Here is a 12,125-nt window from a genome sequence, read left to right on the forward strand (position 1 = left end):
CTCATGCCTCCTCCTCCCTTTCCTCTCCCCCTCTGCTGGTCCCCTTTGCTCCATCAGACAGTTGAATTTCTCCTTTCAGAACAATAGCATTTGGGGGTCTGGCGAGATGGCTCAGTGGGCAAAGGTGCTGGCCTTCAAGTCTGACCACCTGGCTCTGATCCCTGGGTGGGAGGGAAGACAGACAGGAAGGAAAAGGAAAGCTCAGCCGTTGCATACTGATTCCAAACCCGGGGACACAGAGCTAGCGTTTTCGAGTCTAGTAGCAAAGACATGGAGTGGACAGGAAAGCAGGACTTCTGAGGTGACAGATGAGCCACTCCTCCCACACGCCCAGGCTGCTGCCTGTGAGACACAAAGGGCTGTGTGGAACAGCACAGTCTCTATCTCTCTCCGCTGCCAATCTCTACCCTAGTCATAAGGACAGAGGAAATTATCCCTCCAGGGTGCAGGGTTAATTCAATTCCCTGCCAGGCTGACTTCCAGGAACTAGGGCATGCAGAGCCGGGGTTAGCGGTGGGGACGGGATGCTCATAGGATATGGAATCAGTCAGCTCTGGTAGAATGTCATTGCTCTTCTTAGTGCCATTCAGTAGGGACATCAGAGGTTGTGGGATTGCCCATGCAGTGCCCACTCCATCTGAACAATGACAAGGAATGTTTGATATGGGAAAAAAACAAAACAAACAAGCAAAGAAACAAAAACCACTGCAAGTCACAGGAGACCCACTGTGTGCAAGAGTCCCAGCCTGTGAGTGGGGGTTTAAAATTGTGTCACAGGAGACCCAGTGTGTGCAAGAGTCCCAGCCTGTGAGTGGAGGTGTAAAATTGTGTGCCATCAAAGAGGTAGGGGGTCTGTGTTGATGAATCCTGGTAATGACGTCTGAGGGTGAACCTGTCTGAGTGCTGCTCCTACACCATGGCCTGCAGACTTGCAGCAGAACGCTGGTTGTTTTCTTCCATGTCTGCTTGCCATCAGGCTGTCCTTAAAAGTGATTAAGCAGTATTTCTAGGCTGAGAGCTGTGGCTAGCATGTCCCCGTGGCTCCCAAGATGGCTCTAGGCAATGTAATTCTTATGTCTGCTGGTGACAAAGAAACAGGATAACCATACAGGAGACACTTGTGTCCCCTTTTGTCTGATCAGCCATGAGACTGAACTATCCTAGGTCTGGTTCTGCAGTGCAAGAGCCCCCTTGGCCTGGTAGCTGCTCTTTCTGATACTCTCGGTCTCGTTAGCAAAGAAGAATCCCTGCTCCATTGCTGTCGTGAAAGATGGTTGCTTCTGTTTCTCGTTATTTGCTTTGATGCTCAAATAGCCCCAGGTTTGGCCTGTGGGGAGGCCTTCAGATGCCCTATGTCCTCTGAAGAATTCCCACAGCTCCTCCTTAGCTCCAGGCAGAAGCCTTTCCAGACTTATACGCAGTTTCCCAGCTTTAGCTCATATGCAGTTTCTGAAGACCAGCCGCTTCCTGAAGTCGAGTTCCACGAGCAGGTGATGGTGCTCAGAAGGGACCACTCCCCATCCGTAATTTCAGTCTTTCCCAGTAGACATAGCAAAAGAAAAGCATCTATCTGTCATCTGTCAACTTATCATCTATCTGCCTGTCATCTTTCAAACTATCGCCTATCCATCATCTACCAATCTAACTGCCATCCATCAATCTAAGATCTCTGTCATTGTCTATCTACTTATCATCTATGCCTATCCCCTCTATCATCTATTATCGAGTTATCACCTACCAGTCTGCCATCTATTTCTGTCTATCTCAATCTATTGCCTATGCATCTATCATCTGTCTTCTATCTTTCATTTATCAGCAGCATTATTTTCCTCTACCATATCTATCAATCATTTGTCAATCTATTTGTTCATCTATCGTCTGTCTTCTTTCACTTATCAATATTATTCATCTTCTATCATCTATGTTCTATTTCTCTATTTATCTGTCTATTATCTATCTATCTATCTATCTATCTATCTATCTCTGTCTGTCTGTCTGTCTATCTATCTATCTATCTATCTATCTATCTATCTATCTATCTATCATCTATCTATCTTCATCATCGCCTGTCTTATCTAGTATCTATCTTAAAGCCATATCACCCTAGGTCATATTACTGCAGTATGACAATTTCTTGTCACCTGTCTTCCCCAAATCTTTCCTAGAAAACCTTCAGGTTTTTGCTTTATTGTTTTGCTTTTTTGAGATTGGACCTCTCTACCTAGCCCTGACTGTCCTGGAACTCACTATGTAGAGCAGGCTGGCCTGGAATGAAGAGAGATCTGCCTGCTTCTGTCTCCCAAGTGCTGGGATTAAAGGCGTGTGACACCGTGACCAGAAGGTATTTAGTTTTTATGAGTGGACTTTGTCACTTATCACTTATAATCCTGGAGGATTGGCCAGCGTGGAATGCTATTAACACGTAATGGGCACATGATCTCTTAAACCATGGAATGGCTACTTTACAAAATTTGAGTGTTAAAATATAAAAATAGCCACTTAGAAGTTTTCTATTTTAGACAATTATATTTATTTTTTAATGAATCAGAAGCTTTTTGTTCAGTTATGGTAGATACCCCCCCTCCAAAAAAAAAAAAAAAGATGGGAAAACAAGACCCTTTTAACCCTGATCATCCTGGTCCTAACTGACATAATGCTGGTTTTATTTATTTACTTACTTACTTACTTATTTACTTAGCGATGACTTCTGGAAATGTCTCTCTACCATTTTGGGGAACTGTCTTTACACTTGCATCCTACCCCACTGTCTGCTGTGCCAGGTTCATTAATCACAGTCCTGGGTGTGGGTATCCAGGTGCTCTATCTCGCTATTGCAGACAGCTACAGTGAATAACCTTGACTTCAGATCAACAGATCAAAAGATAACACACACACACACACACACACACACACACACGCATACACACAGATACACATGTACACGCATGCAGAGTTTTGTTAGATATTGTCAAATTCTCCCCTCCACTCCTTTTCATGGTACTGGGGACTGAACCCAGGGCCTTGGGCATGTTTTAGGCAAATGCCAAACCAACTGAGCTACACCCCAACCCCAGACGACTCGCATTCTTGGTCAAATGCAGGAGGCTGTCTCCTCCTGGTTTTCACAGATGGCTCTGCCATGTCTTTGGTCAGTCTGGTGTGTGAGGAATGAAAACACAGGGTATTTTTATTTATTTACTTAAGAAACATATATCTCCATTTATTTAGAATTTTAGTTTCTCATAGCAAAAATTTGCAGTTTGGCGGCTGGAGAGATGGCTCAGAAGTTAAGAACATTTGACATTCTTGTAGAAGACCAGGATTCAGTTCCCAGAACTCAAATCATGTGACTCAAACCACTGATAACTCCATTCCAGGGCCCCTGAGGGCACCTGCACTCACACGGAATACATTCACAAGTATGCACGCGTGTGCACACACACACACTTTTTAAAGTAACAATTTGAAGCAGGAAGGTTTTGCTCATGTTTTACATAACTCTGCAGTGAGCATGCCTTTCCCTCCCATTGCCTCCTGGGATTCCCACTTCTCTCATGCCTGTCACTTCAAGGTTTTCCCCCACCTGTTTGCAGAGAGCAGTTAACAGCTCTTCATCCAATTCCGCACTCTCACAGGCTGGTAGATGCCCCCCGCCCAGTGTGACTCTAGTTACTCATTCGGATTACAGGGCACCTATTTATTTATTTATTTATTTATTTATTTATTTATTTATTTATCTATCATGTATACAATATTCTGTCTGTGTGTATGTCTGCAGGCCAGCAGAGGGTGCCAGACCCCATTACAGATGGTTGTGAGCCACCATGTGGTTGCTGGGAATTGAACTCGGGTCCTTTGGAAGAGCAGGCAATGCTCTTAACCTCTGAGCCATCTCTCCAGCCCCATACAGGGCACCTCTTTTAATGGTCTAGCTTTCCAACTTCATCTTCGTCCTCACTGTGTGAGTGTTACCGTTTCCTCCAAATACCTGGCTTCTGTTTTTTCCTACCTGCACAGACAGAGTGAAACAGCCTTGTATTTATCAGAAAAATCGTCCCCTGGGTCCCAGTGTCAAACTGTGCATTTCTTACTAATTTTTCTTGAATTGTTGTATTCACTGGTATTTACATGATTCCCAGAGATGAACAGAGGGATTGTGGTCATGTGTGTAATATAAACCCTTCAAACCCATAAACGCATGGCCTCTTCTTTTGTTTTCTCAAAAATCTATCTCTAAGGTTTTGATATCTCATGGCTGAATATAGAAACAGTTAAGGGTATTCCTGAGTGGCGCATGCAACATCTGATCATATTCTCTCTCTCTCTCTCTCTCTCTCTCTCTCTCTCTCTCTCTCTCTCCTAAGAATTTTTTTTAAAAAAAAACTTGGGAAATAATTTTTGGTTTCTCTAGTAACTTAACTGAGGTATAGCTTATAAGAAAATCTTCTTATATAGCAGCAGGGTTCAGTAAAGAACAGAACAGACACACTTCCATCTCCTCTTTTCATAGTTCATCTAGATGGCTGCTCGCTTCGGCAGCACATATGCTAAAATTGGAATGGTACAGAGAAGATTAGCAAGGCCCGTGTGCAAGTATAACACACAAACTCATGAAATATTCCATATTTTTGAGGAGAAACGTGAGTAGCAATGCAGCAAGCCATGAAGACTGCAGTGACCTCCAGAAATCATCTGACCACCGGAGCCTCAACCACACCAACATCAGGAAAAATGACCACCTGAGCCTTGGGCTGTAGGCACCTGGAGGAATAAACACAGAAGGCTCTCCTCTGCCTACACCTGAAGAGTAATCAACAGAGCCATAACCCCCAACTACACCAATTGGAGGAAAAGTGACCCCCTGAAACACAGGCTCCACCTGTTCCTATTGGAGGAAGAGATGGTTAGACAACAGGGTAAGAATACACTCAATAATATAAAGAGCTAGACAGCACCACCAGAAACTAGTGGTTCTATAACAGCAAGACCTGAACATCCCAATGCAGATGAAGCAGAAGAAAACAACCTTAAAAATAACTTAAGAGAGATGATTGAGGCTCTTAAGAATGAAATGAAAAATTTCCTAAAGAAATGAAGGAAAAGATGACAAAAAATGGAAGAAATCAATAAATCCCTTAAAGAAAACCAAGAAAAAGCAATCAAACAGGTGAAAGAAACATTTCAAAACTTGAAAACTGAAATAGAGGCAATAAAAAACCACAAACCAAGAGAAATCTGGAAATGGAAAATCAGGGTAAATGGTCAGGAACTACAGATGCAAGCATAAACAACAGAATACAAGAGATGGAAGAGAGAATCTCAGGTCTTGAAGATACAATAGAGGAAATAGATTCATTGGTCAAAGAAATGCTAAATCCAACAAATTCTTAACACAAAATATCCAGGTAATATGGGACACCATGAAAAGACCAAATTTACAAATAATTGGAATTGAAGAAGGAGAAAAAGTCTAGCTCAAAGGCACAGAAAATATATTCAACAAAATCATAGAAGAAAATTTTTCTAACCTAAAGAAGGATATGCCTATGAAGGTACAAGAAACTTACAGAACACCAAATAGACTGGATTAAAAAAAATGAACTCCCCTCGCCACATAATAATCAAAACACTGAACATACACAATAAAGAAAGAATATGAAGAAATGAAAAGAAAAAAGTCCAACTAATATATAAAGGTAGACTTGTCAGAAATACACCTGACTTCTCAAAAGAAACAATGAAAGCCAGAAGGTTGTGGTCAGGTGTTATTCAGGCACTTAAGAGACCACAGATGCCAGCCCAGACCACTATATACAGCAAAGCTTTCAATCAAAGGTGACAGAGAAAATAAGATATTCTACAACATATCCATATTTAAACAATACCTAGCCACAAATCCAGCCCTACAGAAAGTACTAGAAGGAAAACTTCAACCCAAGGAAGTTAGCTACACCTACAAAAACACAAGCAATAGATAATCCCAAACCAACAAATCCCAAAGAAGAGAAACATACACACAGCACCACCACCACCACCAAAACCAAAAATAATAGGAACTAGCAATCACTGGTCATTAATATCTCTTAATATCAATGAACTCAATTTGCCTATAAAAAGACAAAGGCTAATAGATTGGATACAAAAACAGAATCCATTTTTCTGCTGCATACAAGAAACACACCTCAACTACAAAGACAGACATTACCTCAGCTTAAAGGGTTAGGAAAAGATTTTCCAATATAATGGACCTAAGAAACAAGCTGGTGTAGCTATCCTAATATCTAACAAAAAGACTTCACATTAAAATTAGTCAAAAGAGATAAAGAAGATCATTTTATATCTTCCACAGGAAAAATCCAACAAGATAAAGTTTCAATTCTGAACACTTATGCCCCAAATACAAGGGCACCCTCACTTGTAAAAGAAACATTACTAAAGCTTAAATCACACATCAAGTGCCCCACACTAATAGTGGGAGACTTCAGTACCCGACTCTCACCACTGGACAGTCTGCCAGACAGAAACTTAATAGAGAAATAAAGGATCTAAAAGATCTTATGACTCAAATGGGATTAACAGACATCTATAGGACATTTTACTCAAACACAAAAGAATACACCTTCTCATCCCCTCATAGATCCTTCTCCAAAACTGACCACATACTCAGTAACAAAGAAAATCTCAACAGGTACAAAAAAAAATTGAAATAACTCCAGGTCTTATCAGATAATCATGGTTTGAAGTTAGAATTCAGCAAAAACACTAACTGCAGAAAGCCCAGAAACTTGTAGAAACTGAACAGTGCTCAACCGAATCACCACTGGGTCAAGGAAGAAATAAAGAAATTAACGACTTCCTAAAATTCAATGGAAATGACCACACAACATACCAAAACTTATGGGACACAATGAATGGGACACAATGAAAGCAGTATTAAGAGGAAAGTTCATAGCACTACAATAAAGAAGCTAGAAAATCCCACACTAGTGAGTTAACAGAACACCTGAAAACCCTAGAATAAACAGAAGCAAACTCACCAGAAGGACTAGACAACAGGAAACAATTAAACATAGCTGAAATCAATGAAAAAGAAACAACAACAACAAAAATTACGAAGTATCAATGAGACAAAACATTGGTTCTTTCAGAAAATTAGCAAAATAGACAAACCTTTTTCCAAACTAACCAAAAGATACAGAGAATATCCAAATTAACAAAATCAGAAATGAAAAGGGGGACACCTAGGAAACTTACAAAATTGGAAAACTTAAGAGAAATGGACAATTTTCAGAATAAGTACCACATACCAAAATTAAATCAAGACCAGACAAGCAAATTAAATAGACCTATAGACCTATAACCACTAAGGAAGTAGAGACAGTCATCAAAAATCTCCCCCCCCCAAAAAAGCCCAGGACCAGATGGTTTCAGTACAGAATTTTACCAGATTTTCGAAGAACTAATACTAATACTCCTCAAACTGTTCCAAATAAGAAAAACAGAAGGAACATAGCCAAACTCTTTTTACAAGGCTGCAGTTTCCCTGACACCCAAATTGCTCAAAGACACAACTAAGAAAGAGAATTACAGATCAATCTCACTCATGAACATTGATGCAAAAATACTCAATAAAATACCAGCAAACCAAGAACACATCAGAAAAATCATACCATATAAACAAACTGAAAGAAAAATAAAACATAATCACATCATTAGATGCTGAAAAAACCTTCAACAAAATTCAATACCCCTTGAAAAGAACAGGGATACAACCTGTATTTACATCCTATATTTAGGATAAATATACCTAAATATAATAAAGACCATCTACAACAAACCAACAGCCAACATTAAACTAAATGTAGAGAAATTCAAAATGATCACATTGTAATCAGGAACAAGACGAGGCTGGCCACTCTCTCTATATCTATATATTCAATATAGTACTTGAAGTTCTAACTAGAGCAATAAGGCAAAAATAAAACCAACAAGATCAAGGGGTTACAAATTGGAAAAGAAGAAGTCAGACTTTTATCACTATTTGTTGATGATATGATGGTATACATAAATAACCCCCAAAATACCACCAGGGAACTCCTACAACTGATAAACACCTTTAGTAATGTAGCAGGATACAAGATTAATTAACAAAATCAGGAACCTTCCCACATACAGATGATAAATGGCCCGAAAAAGCAATCAGAGAAGCATCACCCTTTAAAATAGCCACAGATAACATAAAATATTTTTGGGATAACTCTAACTAAACAATTGGAAGACCTGTATGAAAAGAACTTTAAATCTTTAAAGAAAGAAATCAAGGAAGACATCAGAAAATGGAAAGATCTCAGCATGGTGATTTCTCAGAAAATTAGGACTCAATATACCTCAAGACCAAGCAATACCACTCTTAGGCATATACCCAAAGGATGCTCAATCATACCACAAGGCCATTTGCTCAGCCATTTTCATAGCAGCATTATTCATAATAGTCAGAACCTGGAAATAACCTAGGTGCCCCTCAGCTGAAGAATGGATAAGGAAAATGTGGTAGGTACATTTACACAGTAGAGTACTACTCAGTGATAAAAAATAATGACATCTTGAAATCACAAGCAAATGAATGGAACTAGAAAAAACCATACTGAGTGAGATAACTCAGACCAAGAAAGGCAGATATAATATGTGCTCACTCATAAGTGGCTTTTAGACATAAAGAATAACCAGCCTATAGTCCACAACCCCAGAGAACCTAGACAGCAAAGAAGACCTTAAGAGATAAATACATGGATCTGCCTAGGAAGGAGAAAAAGACAAGATCCCCTGAGTAAATTGGGAGCATGGGGGATGGGAGTGGGTGGAGGGTGGAAAGGGAGAGGAAGGGGAGGGGAAAATGTATAGCTCAATTAAAAACAATAAAGTATATATAAAAAAGGAGTTCAACTAGATGGGACTGTCAATCACCTGCCCGGAAAAATGGTCCTCAGGAGTCTGTCCCCAAACTTGAAAACCCTGTAGCAAGCTTACCTAGACATGGCGTCTCTGTCTACTGCCGGCTCTTGCTTTTGCAGGATGTCATCTTGGTCTGTAATTGACTCTGCCCATTGTCCACAGTGTGCTCTGCATGCCTTGGCTGAATTGCCTGGAGAACACAAACGCCCAGATGAGGGGGAGGCTGGAGCAAGCCCCTGGTAGCAAGCTGTTCCAGCCTTTCTCTTTCCCTCTGTGTTTCCATGGCTGGTTTTGTACCTTTCATTTCCCATACAAACATCGGCATAAGACTTTCTTTTCTTAATGAAGATTTCTTTTATTTGTGTGTTACTCTGGTAGACAGGCATGCATGTCTGTGCATGTTTAGAGACTGGAAGCAGACACTTGACCCCTTGGAGCTGGAATTACAGATGTTTGAGATGCCTGGCTGCAGTGTAGGTGCCTTTGAACCCCAGTCTTGAGGACTGCACAGAAAACACTCTTAATCACTGAGCCACCTCTCCAGCTCCTGCAGTCAGCTTTTCTAGCTTCATAACATTACTCTGTTTATATTTAATAGAATTTATCGAATTTACCAAATTGACTTGGATTGAACCATCCTATCCCAAACTTATCTTATTGCCTGCTGCCTCAGACATCCTGGACCACTGCGTTGAATGGGCCATTTGGAAGCAGATATGAAGAGACAGATTTAGGGATGAGGAAGATGGATAAGGGCCAGGCTTGTGGAAGTGAGTGAAATTGAGAGTTGAGGGGTGGGGATGGGCCAGGAGGGTGGTGCAGTAATGAGATTCGCCAGAATATAAAGCCACCAACAAATAACAGGTTGACAAATGAGAACTAGGTCTTTGTGCATAGAGATGGAATACCATTAGTGGAAAGCCACAAAAAGTTAAGCAGAGCTGCTCCTGGAGCAAGAGAGAAGAGAAAGGAATGGCATGGGAATCTGGATTTTGATGACCACCCATGTGGAAGCTTTTGATTCATTTAAACCCAAGTGCAGGCTGTTTTGTTTGACGACATATCATCTAGAGACACAAATCTCTTCACAGATTAGAAATGGCTATGACTCATTTCCCCAAAAGCCCCTTGAGGATCAGGTGATAGCATGCAAGAATGGAGGTCTAAACCTGCAAGGAAAGCACTGATATCTCAAAAGGAAATGGGAAAGGTCGGGTGTGTTGGAAGCTGCCGGTCTCAGCAAGAATAAAATTAATTGCATGCATCAATATTCCAAAGTGGGGCACTGGGTATGCCAGCCCCCATCAGCTGTCTTCTTTATTACCACCTCGTCCAACCAAGATCATGGGGGTGTCATTCATCCCGACCAACAAGTCCTTCCCAATACCCAAAAGCGATGGTGTAACCAGCATCCTTTGTTTGTTAGGCGACAAGACAAGCTAGTGGATAAAAGGCCAGTTGTGCACACATCTGCCTGGCTCGCCGTGTTTGGCTTGCTATGTTTTTGAAGTCAGCTGGTTATTGATAGCAAGTAGCAAAGGTCTCAAAGCCATCGCCTGAAGTCAAGTGATGTTAGTGTTCTCAACAGTTGCAGCTGGCTCTGTGGAAACTGGATGTTCTCAGCTGTGGCGGTGACAATCAAGGAGGCTCAGATGTCACCCCGAATGACACTGCAGTTGGCCACCAGGGCCCTCTAATGATCCTCTTCTCTCGTGGAATGTCAATCTTCTTACGGTTTGCTCCAGGAAGAACCACGGTGAGCGGAGGGTACCGATTAGTCCAACATATCCATTTACACAGGCCTGAGATGCCCAGGAGACTTCCTTTTCAAGCTCAGCATCATACCGCAGCAGCCTCCCAGAGAGAGAAAGGGGCTCAGCTTTGTTCTGTGACAGACAGAGCAATGCCGCTCAACAATTCCCACCCGTCCTTCAGAACTTGTGGCTGTAAGAACCGACACAGCAAAGAGGACTTTGCGGATTTGATTAAACAAGGGTTTGGAATGGAAGGATTATCTTGAATTATCCAGGGAGCCCAGACCACTCAGATGACTCTTCAAAAGTGGAAGAGGATGCAAATGAGGCCAGAATGATGAACACGTTACAACACTCCGGGGCTGAAGCTATGAGCCAGAACAGGGAGACGAGTCTAGTTCCTTACATGAGCCTCCGTGGATGGCCAGCAAAAGAGAAAAAAATTGAAGTCGTTTAGTCTCACACAACGTGAACCTGACCAGGCGGTGTGGCACACGTCTTAATCCTAGCACTTGGGAGGCAGAAGCAGGCTGATCTCTGTGAGTTCGAGGCCAGTCTGGTCTACAGAGTGAGTTCCAGGACAGCCAGGGCTACACAGAGAAACCCTGTCTCGAAAACCAAACCAAATCAAACAGCATGGGACTGAGTCCTGCCCACAGTCAGAATCTGCAAGGGGTTTCTCCTAGAATCTTCAGGGAAAAGCACAGACCTGCCACCCGGGTTTTAGTCCCGCAAGGCAGAGATGTCAGTGTGGGAGATTCTGAGTGAGATGGCATGTTGAGCTGTAGGCCTGCAGATGAAGTCCACGGTGCCTCGGGAGGGATGAATTCAGTCTCCTACTGGTGAAGAAAGGAGCGGTGAGCAATGGGCCCGAGTTTGTAGGTCAACATAATTCCAACGCTCTAGTGAAGTGGTGCCTGCCGGTGGACCAAGTCTTGATGGAGAGAAGGCGGTCCAAAATAAAGCCAGTTACTTTCAAAACTGGTTGAAAGCTGGACAGAATGGCTGTCTTAGTTAGGGTTCTATTACTGCGAAGAGACACCATGGCCACAGCAACTCTTACAAAGGAAAACATTTTACTGGGCTGGCTTACAGTTCAGGGGTTCAGTCCATTGTCAGCATGGTGCTGGAGAGGGAGCTGCGAGTCCTACATCTTCATCCACAGGCTGCAGTTGGAGTCTGTGTCCCACGCTTAAGTGTAGGAGATGTCAAAGTCTACCCACAGTGACACACTTCCTGGAATGGGGCCACACCTGCTCCAACAGAGTCACACCTCCTAATAGTGCCTCTCCCTATGGGGGCCATTTTCTTTCAAACCACCATAATGATATTTGTCTGTGACCCCAGCGATTAGGAGGTAGAGGCAGGAGAATCAGAAGTTCAGTGTAATCTTTGGTTAGGTCATGAGTTCAAAGTCAG

The 12,125-nt window shown here is 42.1% G+C and overlaps 1 non-coding gene across 1 annotated transcript; it reads left to right on the forward strand.

The window, feature by feature from the left end:
• Positions 1-4,523: 4,523 nt before the first annotated feature.
• LOC126514309 (U6 spliceosomal RNA) lies at positions 4,524-4,630 on the forward strand. Its single transcript, XR_007595550.1, has one exon. It is a non-coding gene; the product is annotated as a U6 spliceosomal RNA (small nuclear RNA).
• Positions 4,631-12,125: the final 7,495 nt, after the last annotated feature.

The sequence above is a fragment of the Alexandromys fortis genome, unplaced genomic scaffold (genome assembly GCF_014885135.2).
Source record: "Alexandromys fortis isolate MF-2015 unplaced genomic scaffold, M_Fortis_MF-2015_v1.1 scaffold_139, whole genome shotgun sequence".
Taxonomy (NCBI): domain Eukaryota; kingdom Metazoa; phylum Chordata; class Mammalia; order Rodentia; family Cricetidae; genus Alexandromys; species Alexandromys fortis.